The sequence below is a fragment of the Bufo bufo genome, chromosome 6, assembly GCF_905171765.1.
Source record: "Bufo bufo chromosome 6, aBufBuf1.1, whole genome shotgun sequence".
In the NCBI taxonomy this organism is placed as follows: Eukaryota; Metazoa; Chordata; class Amphibia; order Anura; family Bufonidae; genus Bufo; species Bufo bufo.
The window spans coordinates 438,482,506-438,509,170 of record NC_053394.1 but is presented as its reverse complement, the minus strand read 5'-3'; positions in this window follow the sequence as shown (position 1 = coordinate 438,509,170).

Sequence of the window (26,665 nt, the reverse complement as noted above, 5' to 3'; positions counted from 1 at the left end):
GCCGCCGGACTAAAATAGTCCGGCGGCACTGCGCTCTTGAGTTCAAGCCAGCAGGCCGGCACAAGAGAGGATCATCCCCTAAAGAGACGAGCATATACAAGCGGGAATTAACCCCTGGACAACGAGCATATACAAGCGGGAATTAACCCCTGAACAACGAGCATATACAAGCGGGAATTAACCCCTGAACAACGAGCATATACAAGCGGGAATTAACCCCTGAACAACGAGCATATACAAGCAGGAATTAACCCCTGAACAACGAGCATATACAAGCAGGAATTAACCCCTGAACAACGAGCATATTGGGCTAAGTATCATTAACCCCTGCATACCCTATATAGCCAACGAACCCCTGCATGCCCGATACCACCAACGGTTTTCCCCTGCATTTCCCTATGCCACCAACGCCTTTTACCCCTGAATAATCCCTGTTAACCCCAATTTCACCAATCCCTAAACCACCAACCCATTCATTAACCCTTGCTCCCCTGATTTCCCAATACCACCAACGCCTTTTACCCTTGCTGCTCCCCTGCCCTGTATTCCAACCCCTGAACAGTATTGTGTTTTTAACCCCTTATACCGGATAGGGACAGTATATTGCCAGGTTGGGTAGACTTGGGATTGTGTTAGCGCAGTTAGGACCGTATTAGTGTGTTGTTGCAGTGTGATTATATTATATTGCTGTGTGCTGCTATAAATATATATATTTCTATTCCATTGATATAGATATATATAGTTATAAGCAATAATTAGACTAGAGACGTGTAGTGTTAATAAATACCTTTTATTTTAGCACAGCGTGTAGTCTTTTTGTTGTAGTAGGCGCCGCAGCAATAGCCTCAGGTAGTTTAGTATAGAGTAAGGTAATCAGGGTATTTGTATTTTAGGTATAAATAGGCGGAGTCATCACTAGACGACTCACGCCTATTTATGAATATTAATTATTGAGATTATCCTAAATACCAATAATTAATAACTCCCTTAACATGGTTCGAGGTCAAGTTCGGGTCCCGAATTCTAACTTTTTTGTGAAGTTCGGCCGACAACCAACATCCAGGTGTCTGCTCAACTCTACCTATCACTAATGTAATACTGACCACTATTACTACCTCTGTACCGCCACTCGCCAATGGGCCGTAAGTAATACTGACCTTCACTACCACTTCAGGGTTTTGTGGCGAAACAGAGGCAGTAATGGTGCTCTGTATTAATTAGGGTCTAGTGGTGAGTGACGGTACAGAGGTAGTAACTGTGCGCTGTATTAATTTGTTTCGCCACTCACCACTAGACCCTAAGTAAAACAGAGCACTATTACTACCTCTGTATTGCCACACACCACTAGATCCTAAGTGATAATGAGCCCCACTACTACCTCTTTACCGCAGCTCACCAACAGACCCTAAGTTATACTGACCACCACTACTACCTCTGTACCACCACTCACCACTAGACCCTAAGTAATTCTGAGCACCACTACAATCTCTGTACTGCCACTGACCACTAGACCGAGTGATAATGAGCACCACTACTACCTCTGTACCACCACTCACCACTAGACCCTAAGTAATTCTGAGCACCACTACAATCTCTGTACTGCCACTGACCACTAGACCGAGTGATAATGACCACCACTACTACCTCTGTACCACCACTCACCACTAGACCCTAAGTAATTCTGAGCACCACTACAATCTCTGTACCGCCGCTCACCACTAGACCCTAAGTAATACTGACCACCACTACAATCTCTGTACTGCCGCTCACCACTAGACCGAGTGATAATGAGCACCACTACTACCTCTGTACCGCAACTAACTACTAGCCCCTAAGTAATACTGACCACTATTATAACGCTACTCACTTATAGACCCTAAATAATGAGCACCACTACAATCTCTGTATCGGCACAAACGAATAGACACTATGTAATACTGGCCACTACTACCTCTGTACCGCCACTCACTAATAGACCCTAAGTAATACGGAGCACCACTACTATCTCTGTACTGCCACTCACTAATACACCCTAAGGAATACTGACCACCATTGTTACCTCTGTACCGCCACTCACCAGGATAACTGTAGAAAAAAACTGAGCACCACTACCTCTGTACCACCACTATAGACCCTAAGTAAATCTTAGCACCACTACAACCTCTGTACCACCACTCACCAATAGACCCCAAGTAATACTGACCACCACTACTACCTCTGTACTGTACTGCCACTCACCACTAAATCCTAAGTAATACTGAGCACAACTACTACCTCTGTACCAGCACTCACCAATAGACACTACGTCATACTGACCACTATTATTACCTTTACTAACTTATAGACCCTAAATAATGATAATAATAATAATAATAATAAATAATGAGCACCACTACAAACCCTGTATCGTCACAAACGAATAGACACTAAGTAATAATGACCACTATTAATACCTCTGTACTGCAGCTCACCAATAGACTCTAAGTATTACTGACCACCACTACTACCTCTATACCACCACTCACTAATAGAACCTAAGTAATACTGAGCACCACTACTACCTCTGTACGACCATTCACCACTAGACCCTGAGTGATAATGAGAACCACTACTACAATCTCTGTACCGCCGCTCACCACTAGACACTAAGTAATACTGAGCACCACTACAATCTCTGTACGACCATTCACCACTAGACCCTGAGTGATAATGAGAACCACCACTACAACCTCTGTACCGCCACTCACCACTAGACCCTAAGTAATACTGAGCACCACTACTACCTCTGTACCGCCACTCACCACTAGACCCTAAGTAATACTGAGAACCACTACAACCTTTGAACCGCCACTCACAACTAGACACTAAGAAATACTGAGCACCACTACTACCTCTGTACCGCCACTCACCACTAGACCCTAAGAAATACTGAGCACAACTACTACCTCTGTACCACCACTCAAGAATAGATCCTACGTCATACTGACCACTATTATTACCGCTACTCACTTATAGACCCTAAATAATGAGCACCACTACAAACACTGTATCGCCACAAACGAATAGACACTATGTAATAATGACCACTATTAATACCTCTGTACCGCCGCTCACCAATAGACCCTAAGTAATACTGAGAACCACTACTACCTCTGTACCGCCACTCACCACTAGACCCTAAGTAATACTGACCACCACTACAATCTCTGTACCGCCGCTCACCACTAGACCCTAAGTAATACTGATCACCACTACAACCTCTGTACCACCGCTCACCACTAGCCCCTAAGTAATACTGAACACCACTACTTCCTCTGTACCGCCACTGACCACTAGATACTAAGTAATACTGAGCACCACTACAATCTCTGTACCGCCACTCACCACTAGCTTCTAAGTAATACTGAGCACCACTACAATCTCTGTACCGCCACTCACCACTAGACCCTAAGTAATACTGAGCACCACTACTACCTCTGTACCGCCACTCACCACTAGACCCTAAGTAATACTGAGAACCACTACAACCTTTGAACCGCCACTCACAACTAGACACTAAGAAATACTGAGCACCACTACTACCTCTGTACCGCCACTCACCACTAGACCCTAAGAAATACTGAGCACAACTACTACCTCTGTACCACCACTCAAGAATAGATCCTACGTCATACTGACCACTATTATTACCGCTACTCACTTATAGACCCTAAATAATGAGCACCACTACAAACACTGTATCGCCACAAACGAATAGACACTATGTAATAATGACCACTATTAATACCTCTGTACCGCCGCTCACCAATAGACCCTAAGTAATACTGAGAACTACTACTACCTCTGTACCGCCACTCACCACTAGACCCTAAGTAATACTGACCACCACTACAATCTCTGTACCGCCGCTCACCACTAGACCCTAAGTAATACTGATCACCACTACTACCTCTGTACCGCCGCTCACCACTAGACACTAAGTAATACTGACCACCACTACTACCTCTGTACTGCCACTCACCACTAGCCCCTAAGTAATACTGAACACCACTACTACCTCTGTACCGCCACTCACCACTAGCCCCTAAGTAATACTGAACACCACTACTTCCTCTGTACTGCCACTCACCACTAGACACTAAGTAATACTGAGCACCACTACAATCTCTGTACCGCCACTCACCACTAGACCCTAAGTAATACTGAGCACCACTACAACCTCTGTACCGCCACTCACCACTAGACCCCAAGTTATACTGAGCACCACTACAATCTCTGTACTGCTACTCACCACTAGACCTTAAGTAATACTGAGAACCACTACAATCTCTGTACCGCCGCTCACCAATAGACCCTAAGTAATACTGAGCACCACTACTACTTCTGTACCGCCGCTCACCACTAGACCCTAAGAAATACTGCGCAACACTACTAACTCTGTACAGTCATTCACCATTAGACCCCAAGTTATACTGAGCACCACTACAACCTCTGTACCGCCACTGACCACTAGACCCTGAGTGATAATGATCACCACTACTACCTCTGTACCGCTACTCACCACTAGCCCCTAAGTAATACTGAACACCACTACTACCTCTGTACCGCCACTCACCACTAGCCCCTAAGTAATACTGAACACCACTACTTCCTCTGTACTGCCACTCACCACTAGACACTAAGTAATACTGAGCACCACTACTACCTCTGTACCGCCACTCACCACTAGACCCTAAGTAATACTGAGCACCACTACAACCTCTGTACCGCCACTCACCACTAGACCCTAAGTAATACTGAACACCACTACTACCTCTGTACCGCCACTCACCACTAGCCCCTAAGTAATACTGAACACCACTACTACCTCTGTACCGCCACTCACCACTAGCCCCTAAGTAATACTGAACACCACTACTTCCTCTGTACTGCCACTCACCACTAGACACTAAGTAATACTGAGCACCACTACAATCTCTGTACCGCCACTCACCACTAGACCCTAAGTAATACTAAGCACCATTACAACCTCTGTACCGCCACTCACCACTAGACCCTAAGTAATACTGAGCACCACTACAACCTCTGTACCGCCACTCACCACTAGACCCTAAGTAATACTGAACACCACTACTACCTCTGTACCGCCACTCACCACTAGCCCCTAAGTAATACTGAACACCACTACTTCCTCTGTACTGCCACTCACCACTAGACACTAAGTAATACTGAGCACCACTACAATCTCTGTACCGCCACTCACCACTAGACCCTAAGTAATACTGAGCACCATTACAACCTCTGTACCGCCACTCACCACTAGACCCTAAGTAATACTGAGCACCACTACTACCTCCGTACCGCCACTGACCACTAGACCCTGAGTGATAATGAGCACCACTACTACCTCTGTACCGCTACTCACCACTAGCCCTAAGTAATACTGACCACAACTACTATATCTGTACCGCCACTCACCACTAGACCTTAAGTAATACTGACCACCACTACTACCTCTGTACTGCCACTGACCACTTGACCGAGTGATAATGAGCACCACTACTACCTCTGTACCGCCATTCATCACTAGACCCTGAGTGATAATGAGAACCACTACAATCTCTGTACCGCCGCTCACCACTAGAACCTAAGTAATTCAGAGCACCACTACAATCTCTGTACCGCCGCTCACCACTAGACCCTAAGTAATACTGACCACCACTACAATCTCTGTACTGCCACTGACCACTAGAGCGAGTGATAATGAGCACCACTACTACCTCTGTACTGCTACTCACCACTAGCCCCTAAGTAATACTGAGCACTACTACTACCTCTGTACCGCCACTCACCACTAGACCTTAAGTAATTCTGAGCACCACTACTACCTCTGTACCGCCACGACCACTAGACCCTAAGTAATACTGACCACCACTACTACCTCTGTACCGCCACTCACCACTAGACCGAATGATAATAAGAACCACTACTACCTCTGTACCGCTACTCACAACTAGCCCCTAAGTAATACTGAGCACCTCTACTACCTCTGTACCGCCACTGACCACTAGACCCTAAGTAATACTGAGCACCACTACTACCTCTGTACCGCCACTGACCACTAGACCCTAAGTAATACTGAGCACCACTACAATCTCTGTACCGCCACTCACCACTAGACCCTAAGTAATACTGAGAAAAACAACAACCTCTGTACCGCCACTCACCACTAGACCCTTAGTAATACTGAGCACCACTACAATCTCTGTACCGTCACTTACCACTAGACCCTAAGTAATACTGAGCACCTCTACTACCTCTGTACCGCCACTGACCACTAGACCCTGAGTAATAATGAGCACCTCTACTACCTCTGTACCGCCATTCATCACTAGACCCTGAGTGATGAGCACCACTACAATCTCTGTACCGCCGCTCACCACTAGACCCTAAGTAATACTGAGCACCACTACTACATCTGTACTGTCACTGACCACTAGACCCTGAGTAATAATGAGCACCACTACTACCTCTGTAACGCTACTCACCACTAGCTTCTAAGTAATACTGACCACAACTACTATATCTGTACCGCCACTCACCACTAGACCCTAAGTAATACTGACCACCAATACTACCTCTGTATTGCCACTGACCACTTGACTGAGTGATAATGAGCACCACTACTACCTCTGTACCGCTACTCACTACTAGCCCCTAAGTAATACTGACCACCACTACTACCTCTGTACCACCATTCATCACTAGACCCTGAGTAATAATGAGCACCACTACAATCTCTGTACCACCGCTCACCACTAGACCCTAAGTAATACTGAGCACCACTACAATCTCTGTACTGCCACTGACCACTAGACCGAGTGGTAATGAGCACCACTACTACCTCTGTACCGCTTCGAACCACTATCCACTAAGTAATACTGACCACCACTACTACCTCTGTATCGCCATTCATCACTAGACCCTTAATGATAATGAGCACCACTACAATCTCTGTACCGCCGCTCACCACTAGACCCTAAGTAATACTGACCACCACTACTACCTCTGTACCGCCACTCACCACTAGACCCTAAGTTCTTTAACTTGACCAGGTGGTCTATATATCACACCTACACGAGTTACTGCATGGTTACGTTGCAGTTTGCTAACCATGCAGTAACTCGTGTAGGTGTGATATATAGACCACCTGGTCAAGTTAAAGAACTAGATGATCTACTAGTTGAAGAAATAGCTAAAATGACAATGAAAGGAGAAGTTATCATTATGGGAGATTTCAATCTTCCAGATATAAACTGGAAAACCAAAATAGCAAGTTCTACCAGGAGTACAGATATTCTAAATTCCCTACTGGGGTTATCTCTACAACAAGTGGTTGAGGAGCCAACCCGGAGGGAGGCCATTTTGGATTTGGTATTCACAAACGGGGATTCGGTATATGATGTCATTGTAGGCGAAACCTTGGGATCTAGTGATCACCAGTCAGTGTGGTTTAATATAAGAACTGTGAAAGAGTCCCACCACACAAAAACAAAAGTTTTAGATTTTAGAAAAACAGACTTTTCAAAAATGAAATTAGTCATAAATGAGTCCTTATCAGACTGGAACGGATTACATGTAGTCCAGGAGAAATGGGACTACTTAAAAGGTGCATTATTGAAGGCAACAGAAAATTGCATTAGACTCGTCAGTAAAAGCAAAAAAAGGAGGAGACCAATGTGGTACTCAGCAGAAGTGGCCCAAATCATTAAAAATAAAAAGCTAGCATTTTGTAATTATAAAAAAAACCAGAGCAATGAAGATAAGGAAATCTACAAGATTAGGCAGAGAGAGGCCAAGCAAGTTATAAGAACTTCTAAAGCGCAGGCAGAAGAAAAACTAGCTCAGTCTATGAAAAAAGGGGATAAGACATTCTTCAGATATATAAATGAAAAAAGGAAATTAAAACAAGGAATAACTAAATTAAAAACAAAGGACGGAAGGTATGTAGAAGAGAATAAAGGGCTAGCCGACTGCCTTAATGAATACTTCTGTTCAGTTTTTACAAAAGAAAAAGGAGAAGGACCTCCACTAGAAAGGATGACTATTAAATCGTTTGATGCATGTATCTTTACAGAGGAAGATGTTCTAAGTTTGCTGTCTAAGGTGAAGACAGATAAGTCACAGGGGCCTGATGAGATACACCCAAAATTATTAAAAGAGCTTAGTGGTGAGCTGGCAAAACCGTTAACAGATTTATTTAACCAATCATTAGTAACAGGAGTCGTCCCGGAAGATTGGAAATTGGCAAATGTCGTGTCCATTCACAAGAAAGGTAGTAGGGAGGAATCGAGCAACTATAGACCAGTGAGTCTGACATCAATAGTAGGCAAATTAATGGAAACCCTATTAAAGGATAGGATTGTGGAACATCTAAAATCCCATGGATTGCAAGATGAAAAACAACATGGGTTTACTTCAGGGAGATCATGTCAAACAAATCTTATAGATTTTTTTGACTGGGTGAATAAAATAATAGACGGTGGAGGTGCAGTAGACATCGCATATCTAGATTTTAGTAAGGCTTTTGACACTGTCCCACATAGAAGACTTATCAATAAACTGCAGTCATTGAGCATGGACTCCCATATTGTTGAGTGGATTAGGCAGTGGCTGAGTGACAGACAACAGAGGGTTGTAGTCAATGGAGAACATTCAAAACAAGGTCATGTTACCAGTGGGGTTCCACAGGGATCTGTACTGGGACCGATTTTGTTTAATATCTTCATAAGTGATATTGCAAAAGGCCTCGCTGGTAAGGTTTGTCTTTTTGCTGATGACACAAAGATATGTAACAGGGTTGATGTTCCTGGAGGGAAACGCCAAATGGAAAAGGATTTAGGAAAACTAGAAGAATGGTCAGAACTCTGGAAACTGAAATTTAATGTGGATAAGTGCAAGATAATGCACCTGGGGCGTAAAAACCCAAGGGCAGAATATAGAATATTTGACACAGTCCTGACCTCAGTATCTGAGGAAAGGGATTTAGGAGTAATTATTTCAGAAGACTTAAAGGTGGGAAGACAATGTAATAGGGCAGCACGAAATGCCAGCAGAATGCTTGGATGTATAGGGAGAGGTATAAGCAGTAGAAAGAGTGAAGTGCTTATGCCGCTGTACAGAACACTGGTGAGACCTCATTTGGAGTATTGTGCGCAGTACTGGAGGCCATATCTCCAGAAGGATATAGATACTCTAGAGAGAGTTCAGAGAAGAGCTACTAAACTAATACATGGATTGCAGGATAAAACTTACCAGGAAAGGTTAAAGGACCTTAACATGTATAGCTTGGAAGAAAGAAGAGACAGAGGGGATATGATAGAAACTTTTAAATACATAAAGGGAATCAACTCGGTAAAGGAAGAGAGAAGATTTAAAAGAAGAAAAACTACCACAAGAGGACACAGTTTTAAATTAGAGGGGCAAAGGTTTAAAAGTAATATAAGGAAGTATTACTTTACTGAGAGAGTAGTGGATGCATGGAATAGCCTTCCTGCAGAAGTGGTAGCTGCAAATACAGTGAAGGAGGTTAAGCATGCATGGGATAGGCATAAGGCTATCCTTCATATAAGATAGGGCCAGGGGCTATCCATAGTACTCAGTATATTGGGCAGACTAGATGGGCCAAATGGTTCTTATCTGCCGACACATTCTATGTTTCTATGTTTCTATGTTTAATACTGAGCACCACTACTACCTCTGTACCGCCACTTACCACTAGACCCTAAGTAATACTGAGCACCACTAAAACTTTTGTACTGCCACTGACCACTAGACCGAGCGATAATGAGCACCACTACTACCTCTGTACCGCTACTAACCACTATCCCCTAAGTAATACTGACCACTACTTCTACCTCTGTACCGCCACTCACCACTATACCTTAAGTAATACTGAGCACCACTACTACCTCTGTACCGCCAGGACCACTAGACCCTAAGTAATACTGACCACCACTACTACCTCTGTACCGCCACTCACCACTAGATACTAAGTAATACTGAGCACGACTACAACCTCTGTACCGCCACTCACCACTAGACCCTAAGTAATACTGAGCACCACTACAACCTCTGTACCGCCGCTGACCACTAGACCCTAAGTAATACTGAGCACCACTACTACCTCTGACCCACCACTCACCACTAGACCATAAGTAATACTGAGCACCACTACTACCTCTGTACCGCCACCCACCACTAGACCCTAAGTAATACTGACCTTCACTACTACCTCTGTACCGCCACTGACCACTAGACCCTAAGTAATACTGAGTACCAGTTCTACCTCTGTACCGCCATTTATCACTAGTCCCTGAGTGATAATGAGCACCACTACACTCTCTGTACCGTCACTCACCACTAGACCCTAAGTAATACTGACCACAACTACTACCTCTGTACTGCCACTGACCACTAGACCGAGTGATAATGATTACCACTACTACCTCTGTACCACTACTCACCACTAGCCCCTAAGTAATACTGAGCACCTCTACTACCTCTGTACCGCCACTGACCACTAGACCCTAAGTAATACTGAGCACCACTACTACCTCTGTACCGCCACTGACCACTAGACCCTAAGGAATACTGAGCACCACTACAATCTCTGTACCGCCACTCACCAATAGACCCTAAGTAATACTGAGCACCACTACAACCTCTGTACCGCCGCTCACCACTAGACCCTAAGTAATACACAGCACCACTACAATCTCTGTACCGCCACTGACCACTAGACCCTGAGTAAAAATGAGCACCTCTACTACCTCTGTACCGCCACAGACCACTAGACCATAAGTAATACTGAGCACCTCTACTACCTCTGTACCGCAACTGACCACTAGACCCTGAATAATAATGAGCACCACTACTACCTCTGTAACGCTACCCACCACTAGCTTCTAAGTAATACTGACCACAACTACTATATCTGTACCACCATTCATCACTAGACCCTGAGTGAAAATGAGCACCACTACAATCTCTGTACCACCGGTCACTACTAGACCCTAAGTAATACTGACCACCACTACAATCTCTGTACCGCCGCTCACCACTAGACCCTAAGTAATACTGAGCACCACTACAATCTCTGTACTGCCACTGACCACTAGACCGAGTGATAATGAGCACCACTACAACCTCTGTACCGCTACTAATCACTATCCCCTAAGTAATACTGACCACTACTTCTACCTCTGTACCGCCACTCACCACTAGACGTTAAGTAATACTGACCACCACTACTACCTCTGTACCGCCACTCAACACTAGACCCTAAGTAATACTGAGCACCACTACTACCTCTGACCCACCACTCACCACTAGACCCTATGTAATACTGAGCACCACTACTACCTCTGTACCGCCACCCACCACTAGACCCTAAGTAATACTGAGCACCACTACTACCTCTGTACCGCCACTCACCACTAGACCCTAAGTAATACTGAGCACCACTACAACCACTGTACTACCACTAACCACTAGACCCTAAGTAATACTGACCACTACAACCTCTGTACCGCCACTCACCACTAGACACTAAGAAATACTGAGCACCACTAAAACCTTTGTACTGCCACTCACTACTATACCCTAAGTAATACTGAGCACCACTATAACCTCTGTACCGCCACTGACCACTAGACCCTAAGTAATAATGAGCACCACTATAACCTCTGTACCGCCACTGACCACTAGACCCTAAGTAATATTGAGCACCACTACAACCTCTGTACCGCCACTCACCACTAGACCCTAAGTAATACTGAGCACCACTATAACCTCTGTACCGCCGCTCACCACTAGACCCTAAGTAATACTGAATACCACTACTTCCTCTGTACTGCCACTGACCACTTGACCGAGTGATAATGAGCACCACTACTACCTCTGTACCGCAACTAACCACTATCCCCTAAGTAATACTGACCATTACTACTACCTCTGTACCGCCACTCACCACCACTAGACCTTAAGTAATACTGAGCACCACTACTACCTCTGTACTGCCACGACCACTAGACCCTAATACTGACCACCACTACTACCTCTGTACCGCCACTCACCACTAGACCCTAAGTAATACTGACCACCACTACTACCTCTGTACTGCCACTGACCACTAGACCGAGTGATAATGAGCACCACTACTACCTCTGTACCGCCGCTCACCACTAGCCCCTAAGTAATACTGACCACTACTACTACCCCTGTACCGCTACTCACCACGAGACCCTAAGTAATACTGAGCACCACTACTACCTCTGTATCGCCACTGACCACTAGACCCTAAGTAATACTGAGCACCACTACAATCTCTGTTCTGCCGCTCACCACTAGACCCTAAGTAATACTGAGTACCACTACAACCTCTGTACCGCCACTCACCACTAGACCCTAAGTAATACTGAGCACCACTACTACCTCTGCCCCACCACTCACCACTAGACCCTAAGTAATACTGAGCACCACTACTACCTCTGTACCGCCACCCACCACTAGACTCTAAGTAATACTGAGCACCACTACAACCTCTGTACTGCCACTGACCACTAGACCCCAAGTAATACTGAGCACCACTACAATTTCTGTACCGCCGCTTACCAATAGACCTTAAGTAATACTGAGCACCACTACTACCTCTGTACCGCCACGACCACTAGACCCTAAGAAATACTGAGCACCACTACAATCTCTGTACCGCCACTCACCACTAGACCCTAAGTAATACTGAGCACCACTACAACCTCTGTACCGCCGCTCACCACTAGACCCTAAGTAATACTGAGCACCACTACAATCTCTGTACCGCCACTCACAACTAGACCCTAAGTAATACTGAGCACCACTACAATCTCTGTACTGCCACAAACCACTAGACTCTAAGTAATACTGAGCACCACTACTACCTCTGTACCACCACTCACTACTAGACCCTAAGTAATACTGAGCACCACTACAATCTCTGTACCGCCACTCACCACTAGCTTCTAAGTAATACTGACCACTACTACTAACTCTGTACCGCTACTCACCACTAGACCCTAAGTAATACTGAGCACCACTACAATCTCTGTACCGCCACTCACCACTAGACCCTAAGTAATACTGAGCACCACTACAACCTCTGTACCGCCGCTGACCACTAGACCCTAAGTAATACTGAGCACCACTACTACCTCTGTACCGCCACTCACTACTAGACCCTAAGTAATACTGAGCACCACTACTACCTCTGTACCGCCACTCACTACTAGACCCTAAGTAATACTGAGCACCACTACAATCTCTGTACCGCCACTCACCACTAGACACTAAGTAATACTGAGCACCACTACTACCTCTGTACCGCCACTGACCACTAGACCCTGAGTGATAATGAGCACCACTACTACCTCTGTACCGCTAGTCACCACTAGCTTCTAAGTAATACTGACCACTACTACTAACTCTGTACCGCTACTCACCACTAGACCCTAAGTAATACTGAGCACCACTACTACCTGTCTACCGCCACTAACCACGAGACCCTAAGTAATACTGAGCACCACTACAACCTCTGTACTGCCACTGACCACTAGACCCTAAGTACCACTACTACCTCTGTACCGCCACCCACCAGTAGACCCTAAGTAATACTGAGCACCACTACTACCTCTGTACTGCCACCCACCACTAGACTCTAAGTAATACTGAGCACCACTACTACCGCTGTACCGCCATTTACCACTAGACCTTAAGTAATACTGAGCACAACTACTAAATCTGTACCGCCACCGACCACTAGACCTTAAGTAATACTGACCACTACTACTACTTCAGTACCGCCCTTCACCACTAGACCCTAAGTAATACTGAGCAACACTAATACCTTTGTACCGCCACTCACTACTAGACCCTAAGTAATACTGAGCACCACTACAATCTCTGTCCTGCCACTCACCACTAGACCCTGAGTGATAATGAACACCACTACTACCTCAGTACCGCCGCTCACCACTTGCCCCTAAGTAATACTGACCACCACTACAACATCTGTACCGCCACTCACCACTAGACCCTACGTAATACTGAGCACCACTACTACCTCTGTACCCCCACTTACCACTAGACCCTAAGTAATACTGAGCACCACTACAATCTCTGTACCGCCACTCACCAATAGACCCTAAGTAATACTGAGCACCACTACTACCTCTGTACTGCCGCTCAACACTAGACCCTAAGTAATACTGAGCACCACTACAACCTCTGTACCGCCACTAACCACTAGACCCCAAGAATTACTGACCACCACTACTTCCTCTGTACCGCCACTCACCACTAGACCCCAAGTTATACTGACCACCACTACAATCTCTGTACCGCCACTCACCACTAGACCCCAAGTTATACTGACCACCACTACAATCTCTGTACCGCCGCTCACCACTAGACACTAAGTAATACTGACCACCACTACTACCTCTGTACTGCCACTCACCACTAGCCCCTAAGTAATACTGAACACCACTACTACCTCTGTACCGCCACTCACCACTAGCCCCTAAGTAATACTGAGCACCATTACAATCTCTGTCCTGCCACTAACCACTAGACCCTGAGTGATAATGAGCACCACTACTACCTCTGTTACACTACTTACCACTTGCCCCTAAGTAATACTGACCACCACTACAACATCTGTACTGCCACTGACCACTAGACCCTAAGTAATACTGAGCACCACAACTACCTCTGTACCCCCACTTACCACTAGACCCTAAGTAAAACTGAGCACCACTACAATCTCTGTACCGCCATTCACCAATTGACCCTAAGTAATACTGAGCACCACTACTACCTCTGTACTACCGCTCACCACTAGACCCTAAGTATTACTGATTACTACAACCTCTGTACCGCCACTCACCACTAGACCCTAAGTAATACTGACCACCACTACAATCTCTGTACCGCCATTCACCAATTGACCCTAAGTAATACTGAGCACCACTACTACCTCTGTACTGCCGCTCAACACTAGACCCTAAGTAATACTAAGCAACCACTACAACCTCTGTACCGCCACTCACCACTAGACCCTAAGTATTACTGATTACTACAACCTCTGTACCTCTACTCACCACTAGACCTAAAGTAATACTGAATACCACTACTACCTCTGTACTGCCACTGACCACTTGACCGAGTGATAATGAGCACCACTACTACCTCTGTACCGCTACTCACCACTAGCCCCTAAGTAATACTGACCACAACTACTACCTCTGTACCGCCACTCACCACTACACCTAAAGTAATACTGACCACCACTACTACCTCTGTACTGCCACTGACCACATGACCGAGTGATAATGAGCACCACTACTACCTCTGTACCGCTACGTACCACTAGCCCCTAAGTAATACTGACCACCACTACTACCTCTGTACTACTGCTCACCACTAGACCCTAAGTAATACTGAGCACCACTACAACCTCTGTAACGCCACTCACCACTAGACACTAAGTAATACTGAGCACAACTACAACCTCTGTACCGCCACTGACCACTAGACCCTAAGTAATACTGAGCACTACTACAAACTCTGTACCGCCGCTCAACACTAGACCCTAAGTAATACTGAGCACTACTACAATCTCTGTACCGCCACTCACCACTAGACCCTAAGGAATACTGAGCACCACTACAATCTCTGTACCGCCGCTCACCACTAGACCCTAAGTAATACTGAGCACCACTATAACCTCTGTACCGCCACTCACCACTAGACCCTAAGTAATAGTAAGCACCACTACAACCTCTGTACCGCAACTCACCACTAGACCCTAAGTAATACTGAGCAACATTACTACCTCTGTACCGCCACTTACCACTAGACTCCAAGTTATACTGAGCACCACTAAAATCTCTGTACTGCCGCTCACCTCTAGACCCTAAGTAATACCGAGCACCACTACAACATCTGTACTGCCACTCACCACTAGACCCTAAGTAATACTGAATACCACTACTTCCTCTGTACTGCCACTGACCACTTGACTGAGTGATAATGAGCACCACTACTACCTCTGTACCGCTACTAACCACTATCCCCTAAGTAATACTGACCACCACTACTACCTCTGTATCGCCACTGACCACTAGACCCTGAGTGATAATGAGCACCACTACTACCTCTGTACCGCTACTCACCACTCGCCCCTAAGTAATACTGACCACTACTACTACCTCTGTACCGCCACTCACCACTAGACCCTAAGTAATACTGAGCACCACTACTACCTCTGTACCACCACTGACCACTAGACCCTAAGTAATACTGAGCACCACTACAACCTCTGTACTGCCACTCACCACTAGACCCTAAGTAATACTGAGAACCACTACAATCTCTGTACCGCCACTCACCACTAGACCCTAAGGAATACTGAGCACCACTACAATCTCTGTACCGCCGCTCACCACTAGACCCTGAGTGATAATGAGCACCACTACAATCTCTGTACCTCCGTTCACCACTAGACCCTAAGTAATACTGAGCATCACTATTATCTCTGTACCGCCACTCATTACTAGACCCTAAGTAATACTGAGCACCACTACTACCTCTGTACCGCCACTTACCACTAACACAATCTCTGTACTGCCGCTTACCACTAGACCCTAAGTAGTACTGAGCACCACTACTACCTCTGTACCGCTACACATCACTAGACCCCAAGTTATACTGAGCACCACTACAATCTCTGTACCGCCACTCACCACTAGACACTAAGTAATACTGACCACCACTACTACCTCTGTACCGCCACTGACCACTAGACCCTGAGTGATAATGAGCACCACTACTACCTCTGTACCGCCACTGACCACTAGACCCTAAGTAATTCTGAGCACCACTACTTCCTCTGTACCGCCACGCACCACTAGACCCTAAGTAATACTGAGCAACACTACAACCTCTGTACCGCCGCTCACCACTAGACCCTAAGTAATACTGACCACCACTACAATCTCTACTGCCACTGACCACTAGACCGAGTGATAATGAGCACCACTACTACCTCTGTACCGCTTCTAACCACTAGCCCCTAAGTAATACTGACCACCACTACAACCTCAGTACAGCCACTCACCACTAGACCCTAAGTAATACTGACCACCACTACTACTTCTGTACTGCGACTGACCACTAGACCGAGTGATAATTAGCACCACTACTACCTCTGTACAGCTACTCACCACTAGACCCTAAGTAATACTGAGCACCACTACTACCTCTGTACCGCCACTCACCACTAGACCTTAAGTAATACTGAGCACCAGTACAACCTCTGTACCGCCGCTCACCACTAGAATCTAAGTAATACTGAGTACCACTACAATCTCTGTACCGCCGCTCACCACTAGACCTTAAGTAATACTGAGCACAACTACTACCTCTGTACCACCACCGACCACTAGACCCTAAGTAATACTGACCACCACTACTACCTCTGTTTTGCCACTCACCACTAGACCCTAAGTAATACTGAGCACCACTACAATCTCTGTACCGCCCCTCACCACCAGACACTAGGTTATACTGAGCACTACTACAATCTCTGTACCGCCACTGACCACTAGACCCTGAGTGATAATGAGCACCACTACTACCTCTGTACCGCCACTCATTACTAGACCCTAAGTAATACTGAGCACCACTACTACCTCTGTACCGCCACTGACCACTAGACCCTAAGTAATACTGAGCACCACTACAATCTCTGTACTATCACTAACCACTAGACCCCAAGAATTACTGACCACCACTACTACCTATGTAACACCACTCACCACTAGACCCTGAGTGATAATAAGCACCACTACTACCTCTGTACCACTACTCACCTCTTGCCCCTAAGTAATACTGACCACCACTACAACATCTGTACTGCCACTGACCACTAGAACGAGTGCTAATGAGCACCACTGCTACCTCTGTACCGCTACTCACCACTAGACCCTAAGTAATACTGAGCACCACTACTACCTCTGTACCGCCACTCACCACTGGACCCTAAGTAATACTGAGCACCACTACTACCTCTGTACCGCCACTGACCACTAGACCCTAAGTAATACTGAGCACCACTACAATCTCTGTACTACCACTAACCACTAGACCCCAAGAAATACTGAGCACCACTACTACCTGTGTATCGCCACTCACCACTAAACCCCAAGTTATACTGAGCACCACTACAATCTCTGTACCGCCACACACCACTAGATACTAAGTAATACTGACCACCACTACTACCTCTGTACCGCCACTGACCACTAGACCCTGAGTGTTAATAAGCACCACTACTACCTCTGTACCACTACTCACCACTTGCCCCTAAGTAATACTGACCACCACTACTACCTCTGTACCGCCACTCACCACTAGACCTTAAGTAATACTGAGCACCACTACTACCTCTGTACCGCTACTCATCACTAGACCCTAAGTAATACTGAGCACCAGTACAACCTCTGTACCGCCGCTCACCACTAGAATCTAAGTAATACTGAGCACCACTACAATCTCTGTACCGCCGCTCACCACTAGACCTTAAGTAATACTGAGCACAACTACTACCTTTGTACCACCACCGACCACTAGACCCTAAGTAATACTGACCACCACTACTACCTCTGTACCGCCACTCACAACTAGACCCTAAGTAATACTGAGCACCACTAAAACCTTTGTACCGCCACTCACCACTAGACCCTGAGTGATAATGAGCACCACTACTACCTCTGTACCACTACTCACCACTTGCCCCTAAGTAATACTGACCACCACTACAACATCTGTACTGCCACTGACCACTAGAATGAGTGATAATGAGCACCACTACTACCTCTGTACCACTACTCACCACTAGACCCCAAGTAAAACTGAGCACCAATACTACCTCTGAACTGCCGCTCAACACTAGACCCTAAGTAGGACTGAGCACTACTACAATCTCTGTACCGCCACTCACCACTAGACCCTAATTAATACTGAGCACCACTACAACCTCTCTACCGCCACTCACCACTAGACCCTAATTAATACTGAGTACCACTACAACCTCTGTACCGCCACTCACCACTAGACCCTAAGTAATACTGAGCATCACTACAACCTCTGTACCGCCACTCACCACTAGACCCTAAGTAATACTGAGCACCACTACAATTTCTGTACTGCCACTAACCACTAGACCCCAAGAATTACTGACCACCACTACTACCTCTGTAACGCCACTTACCACTAGACCCTAAGTTATACTGAGCACCACTACAACCTCTGTACCGCCACTGACCACTAGACCCTGAGTGATAATGAGCACCACTACTACCTCTGTACCACTACTTAAGACTAGCCCCTAAGTAATACTGACCACCACTACTATCTCTGTACCGCCACTCACCACTAGACCCTAAGTAATACTGAGCACCACTACAATCTCTGTACTACCACTAACCACTAGACCCCAAGAAATACTGAGCACCACTACTACCTCTGTATCGCCACTCACCACTAAACCCCAAGTTATTCTGAGCACCACTACAATCTCTGTACCGCCACTCACCACTAGATACTAAGTAATACTGACCACCACTACTACCTCTGTACCGCCACTGACCACTAGACCCTGAGTGATAATAAGCACCACTACTACCTCTGTACCACTACTTACCACTTGCCCCTAAGTAATACTGACCACCACTACAACATCTGAACTGCCACTGACCACTAGAACGAGTTATAATGAGCACCACTACTACCTCTGTACCGCTACTCACCACTAGACCCTAATACTGAGCACCACTACTACCTCTGTACCGCCACTCACTACTAGACCCTAAGTAATACTGAGCACCACTACTACCTCTGTACCACTACTCACCACTTGCCCCTAAGTAATACTGACCACCACTACAACATCTGTACTGCCACTGACCACTAGAATGAGTGATAATGAACACCACTACTACCTCTGTACAGCTACTCACCACTAGACCCTAAGTAATACTGAGCACCACTACTACCTCTGTACCCCCACTCACCACTAGACCCTAAGTAAAACTGAGCACCAATACTACCTCTGTACTGCCGCTCAACACTAGACCCTAAGTAATTCTGAGCACCACTACAACCTCTGAACCGCCGCTCACCACTAGACCCTAAGTAATACTGAGCACCACTACTACCTCTGTACCGCCACTCACCACTAGACCCTAAGTAATACTGAGCACCACTACAACCTCTGAACCGCCACTCACCACTAGACCCTAAGTAATACTGAGCACCACTACAACCTCTGTACCGCCACTCACCACTAGACCCTAAGTAATACTGAGCACCACTACAATCTCTGTACTGCCACTAACCACTAGACCCCAAGAATTACTGACCACCACTACTACCTCTGTAACGCCACTCACCACTAGACCCTAAGTAATACTGAGCACCACTACAATCTCTGTACCGCCCCTCACCACCAGACACTAGGTTATACTGAGCACTACTACAATCTCTGTACCGCCACTGACCACTAGACCCTGAGTGATAATGAGCACCACTACTACCTCTGTACCACTATTCACCACTAGCCCCTAATACTGACCACCACTACTACCTCTGTACCGCCACTCATTACTAGACCCTAAGTAATACTGAGCACCACTACTACCTCTGTACCGCCACTGACCACTAGACCCTAAGTAATACTGAGCACCACTACTACCTCTGTACTATCACTAACCACTAGACCCCAAGAATTACTGACCATCACTACTACCTATGTAACACCACTCACCACTAGACCCTGAGTGATAATAAGCACCACTACTACCTCTGTACCACTACTCACCACTTGCCCCTAAGTAATACTGACCACCACTACAACATCTGTACTGCCACTGACCACTAGAACGAGTGCTAATGAACACCACTACTACCTCTGTACCGCTACTCACCACTAGACCCTAAGTAATACTGAACACCACTACTACCTCTGTACCGCTACTCACCACTAGACCCTAAGTAATACTGAGCACCACTACTACCTCTGTACCGCCACTCACCACTGGACCCTAAGTAATACTGAGCACCACTACTACCTCTGTACCGCCACTGACCACTAGACCCTAAGTAATACTGAGCACCACTACAATCTCTGTACTACCACTAACCACTAGACCCCAAGAAATACTGAGCACCACTACTACCTGTGTATCGCCACTCACCACTAAACCCCAAGTTACACTGAGCACCACTACAATCTCTGTACCGCCACTCACCACTAGATACTAAGTAATACTGACCACTAATACTACCTCTGTACCGCCACTGACCACTAGACCCTGAGTGATAATAAGCACCACTACTACCTCTGTACCACTACTCACCACTTGCCCCTAAGTAATACTGACCACCACTACTACCTCTGTACCGCCACTCACCACTAGAACGAGTGATAATGAGCACCACTACTACCTCTGTACCGCTACTCACCACTAGACCCTAAGTAAAACTGAGCACCACTACAATCTCTGTACCGCCGCTCACCAATAGACCCTAAGTAATACTGACCACCACTACAATCTCTGTACTACCGCTCACCAATAGACCCTAAGTAATACTGAGCACCACTACAATCTCTGTACCGCCACTCACCACTAGACCCTAAGTAATACTGACCACTACAACCTCTGTACCGCCACTCACCACTAGACCCTAAGTAATACTGAGCACCACTACAACCTCTGTACCGCCGCTCACCACTAGACCCTAGATAATACTGAGAACCACAAAAACCTTTGTACCGCCGCTCACCACTAGCCCCTAAGTAATACTGACCACCACTACAATCTCTGTACTACCGCTCACCAATAGACCCTAAGTAATACTGAGCACCACTACAATCTCTGTACCGCCACTCACCACTAGACCCTAAGTAATACTGACCACTACAACCTCTGTACCGCCGCTCACCACTAGACCCTAAGTAATACTGAGCACCACTACTACCTCTGTACCGCCACTCACCACTAGACCCTAAGTAATACTGAGCACCACTACAACCTCTGAACCGCCACTCACCACTAGACCCTAAGTAATACTGAGTACCACTACAACCTCTGTACCGCCACTCACCACTAGACCCTAAGTAATACTGAGCACCACTACAATCTCTGTACTGCCACTAACCACTAGACCCCAAGAATTACTGACCACCACTACTACCTCTGTAACGCCACTCACCACTAGACCCTAAGTAATACTGAGTACCACTGCAACCTCTTTACAGCCGCTCACCAATAGACCCTAGGAAATACTGAGCACCACTACAATCTCTGTACCGCCCCTCACCACCAGACACTAGGTTATACTGAGCACTACTACAATCTCTGTACCGCCACTGACCACTAGACCCTGAGTGATAATGAGCACCACTACTACCTCTGTACCACTACTCACCACTAGCCCCTAATACTGACCACCACTACTACCTCTGTACCGCCACTCATTACTAGACCCTAAGTAATACTGAGCACCACTACTACCTCTGTACCGCCACTGACCACTAGACCCTAAGTAATTCTGAGCACCACTACTACCTCTGTACCGCCACTGACCACTAGACCCTAAGTAATACTGAGCACCACTACAATCTCTGTACCGCCACTCACTACTAGACCCTAAGTAATACTGACCACTACAACCTCTGTACCGCCACTGACCACTAGACCCTAAGTAATACTGAGCACCACTACTACCTCTGTACCGCCACTGACCACTAGACCCTAAGTAATACTGACCACCACTACAACATCTGTACTGCCACTGACCACTAGAACGAGTGCTAATGAGCACCACTACTACCTCTGTACCGCTACTCACCACTAGACCCTAAGTAATACTGAGCACCACTACTACCTCTGTACCGCCACTCACCACTGGACCCTAAGTAATACTGAGCACCACTACTACCTCTGTACCGCCACTGACCACTAGACCCTAAGTAATACTGAGCACCACTACTACCTCTGTACTACCACTAACCACTAGACCCCAAGAAATAATGAGCACCACTACTACCTGTGTATCGCCACTCACCACTAAACCCCAAGTTATACTGAGCACCACTACAATCTCTGTACCGCCACTCACCACTAGATACTAAGTAATACTGACCACCACTACTACCTCTGTACCGCCACTGACCACTAGACCCTGAGTGATAATAAGCACCACTACTACCTCTGTACCACTACTCACCACTTGCCCCTAAGTAATACTGACCACCACTACTACCTCTGTACTGCCACTCACCACTAGAACGAGTGATAATGAGCACCACTACTACCTCTGTACCGCTACTCACCACTAGACCCTAAGTAATACTGACCACTACAACCTCTGTACCCCCACTCACCACTAGACCCTAAGTAAAACTGAGCACCACTACAATCTCTGTACTACCGCTCACCAATAGACCCTAAGTAATACTGAGCACCACTACAATCTCTGTACCGCCACTCACCACTAGACCCTAAGTAATACTGACCACTACAACCTCTGTACCGCCACTCACCACTAGACCCTAAGTAATACTGACCACTACAACCTCTGTACCGCCACTCACCACTAGACCCTAAGTAATACTGAGCACCACTACAACCTCTGTACCGCCGCTCACCACTAGACCCTAGATAATACTGAGAACCACAAAAACCTTTGTACCGCCGCTCACCACTAGCCCCTAAGTAATACTGACCACCACTACTACCTCTGTACCGCCACTCATTACTAGACCCTAAGTAATACTGAGCACCACTACTACCTCTGTACCGCCACTGACCACTAGACCCTAAGTAATACTGAGCACCACTACAATCTCTGTACTATCACTAACCACTAGACCCCAAGAATTACTGACCACCACTACTACCTATGTAACACCACTCACCACTAGACCCTGAGTGATAATAAGCACCACTACTACCTCTGTACCACTACTCACCACTTGCCCCTAAGTAATACTGACCACCACTACAACATCTGTACTGCCACTGACCACTAGAACGAGTGCTAATGAGCACCACTACTACCTCTGTACCGCTACTCACCACTAGACCCTAAGTAATACTGAGCACCACTACTACCTCTGTACCGCCACTGACCACTAGACCCTAAGTAATACTGAGCACCACTACAATCTCTGTACTACCACTAACCACTAGACCCCAAGAAATACTGAGCACCACTACTACCTCTGTACTACCACTCACCACTAGATACTAAGTAATACTGACCACCACTACTACCTCTGTACCGCCACTGACCACTAGACCCTGAGTGATAATAAGCACCACTACTACCTCTGTACCACTACTCACCACTTGCCCCTAAGTAATACTGACCACCACTACAACATCTGAACTGCCACTGACCACTAGAACGAGTGATAATGAGCACCACTACTACCTCTGTACCGCTACTCACCACTAGACCCTAAGTAATACTGACCACTACAACCTCTGTACCCCCACTCACCACTAGACCCTAAGTAAAACTAAGCACCACTACAACCTCTGTACCCCCACTCACCACTAGACCCTAAGTAAAACTGAGCACCACTACAATCTCTGTACCGCCGCTCACCAATAGACCCTAAGTAATACTGAGCACCACTACAATCTCTGTACCGCCACTCACCACTAGACCCTAAGTAATACTGACCACTACAACCTCTGTACCGCCACTCACCACTAGACCCTAAGTAATACTGAGCACCACTACAACCTCTGTACCGCCGCTCACCACTAGACCCTAAGTAATACTGAGCACCACTACAATCTCTGTACCGCCACTCACCACTAGACCCTAAGTAATACTGAGCACCACTACAACCTCTGTACCGCCGCTCACCACTAGACCCTAAGTAATACTGAGCACCACTACAATCTCTACTGCCACTGACCACTAGACCGAGTGATAATGAGCACCACTACTACCTCTTTACCGCTACTAACCACTAGCCCCTAAGTAATACTGAGCACCACTACTACCTCTGTACCGCTACTCACCACTAGACCCTAAGTAATACTGAGCACCACTACTACCTCTGTACCGCTACTCACCACTAGACCCTAAGTAATACTGAGCACCAGTACAACCTCTGTTTTGCCACTCACCACTAGACCCTAAGTAATACTGAGCACCACTACTACCTCTGTACCGCTACTCACCACTAGACCCTAAGTAATACTGAGCACCACTACTACCTCTGTACCGCTACTCACCACTAGACCCTAAGTAATACTGAGCACCACTACTACCTCTGTACCACTATTCACCACTTGTCCCTAAGTAATACTGACCACCACTACAACATCTGTACTGCCACTGACCACTAGAATGAGTGATAATGAGCACCACTACTACCTCTGTACCACTACTCACCACTAGACCCTAAGTAATACTGAGCACCACTACTACCTCTGTACCCCCACTCACCACTAGACCCCAAGTAAAACTGAGCACCAATACTACCTCTGTACTGCCGCTCAACACTAGACCCTAAGTAATACTGAGCACCACTACAATCTCTGTACCACCACTCACCACTAGACCCTAAGGAATACTGAGCACCACTACAACCTCTGAACCGCCACTCACCACTAGACCCTAAGTAATACTGAGCACCACTACTACCTCTGTACCGCCACTCACCACTAGACACTAAGTAATACTGAGCACCACTACAACCTCTGTACCGCCACCCACCACTAGACCCTAAGTAATACTGAGCATACTACTACCTCTGTACCACCGCTCACCACTAGACACTAAGTAATACTGAGCACCACTACTACCTCTGTACCCCCACTCACCACTAGACCCCAAGTAAAACTGAGCACCAATACTACCTCTGTACTGCCGCTCAACACTAGACCCTAAGTAATACTGAGCACCACTACAATCTCTGTACCACCACTCACCACTAGACCCTAAGTAATACTGAGCACCACTACAACCTCTGAACCGCCACTCACCACTAGACCCTAAGTAATACTGAGCACCACTACTACCTCTGTACCGCCACTCACCACTAGACACTAAGTAATACTGAGCACCACTACAACCTCTGTACCGCCACCCACCACTAGACCCTAAGTAATACTGAGCATACTACTACCTCTGTACCACCGCTCACCACTAGACACTAAGTAATACTGAGCACCATTACAATCTCTCTACCGCCACCCACCACTAGACCCTAAGTAATACTGAGCACCACTACTACCTCTGTACCGCCACTCACCACTAGACACTAAGTAATACTGAGCACCACTACTACCTCTGTACCGCCACCCACCACTAGACCCTAAGTAATACTGAGTACCACTACTATCTCTCTACCGCCGCTCTCTAGACCTTAAGTAATACTGAGCACCACTACTACCTCTGTACCGCCACTGACCACTAGACCGAGTGATAATGAGCACCACTACTACCTCTGTACCGCTACTAACCACTAGCCCCCAAGTAA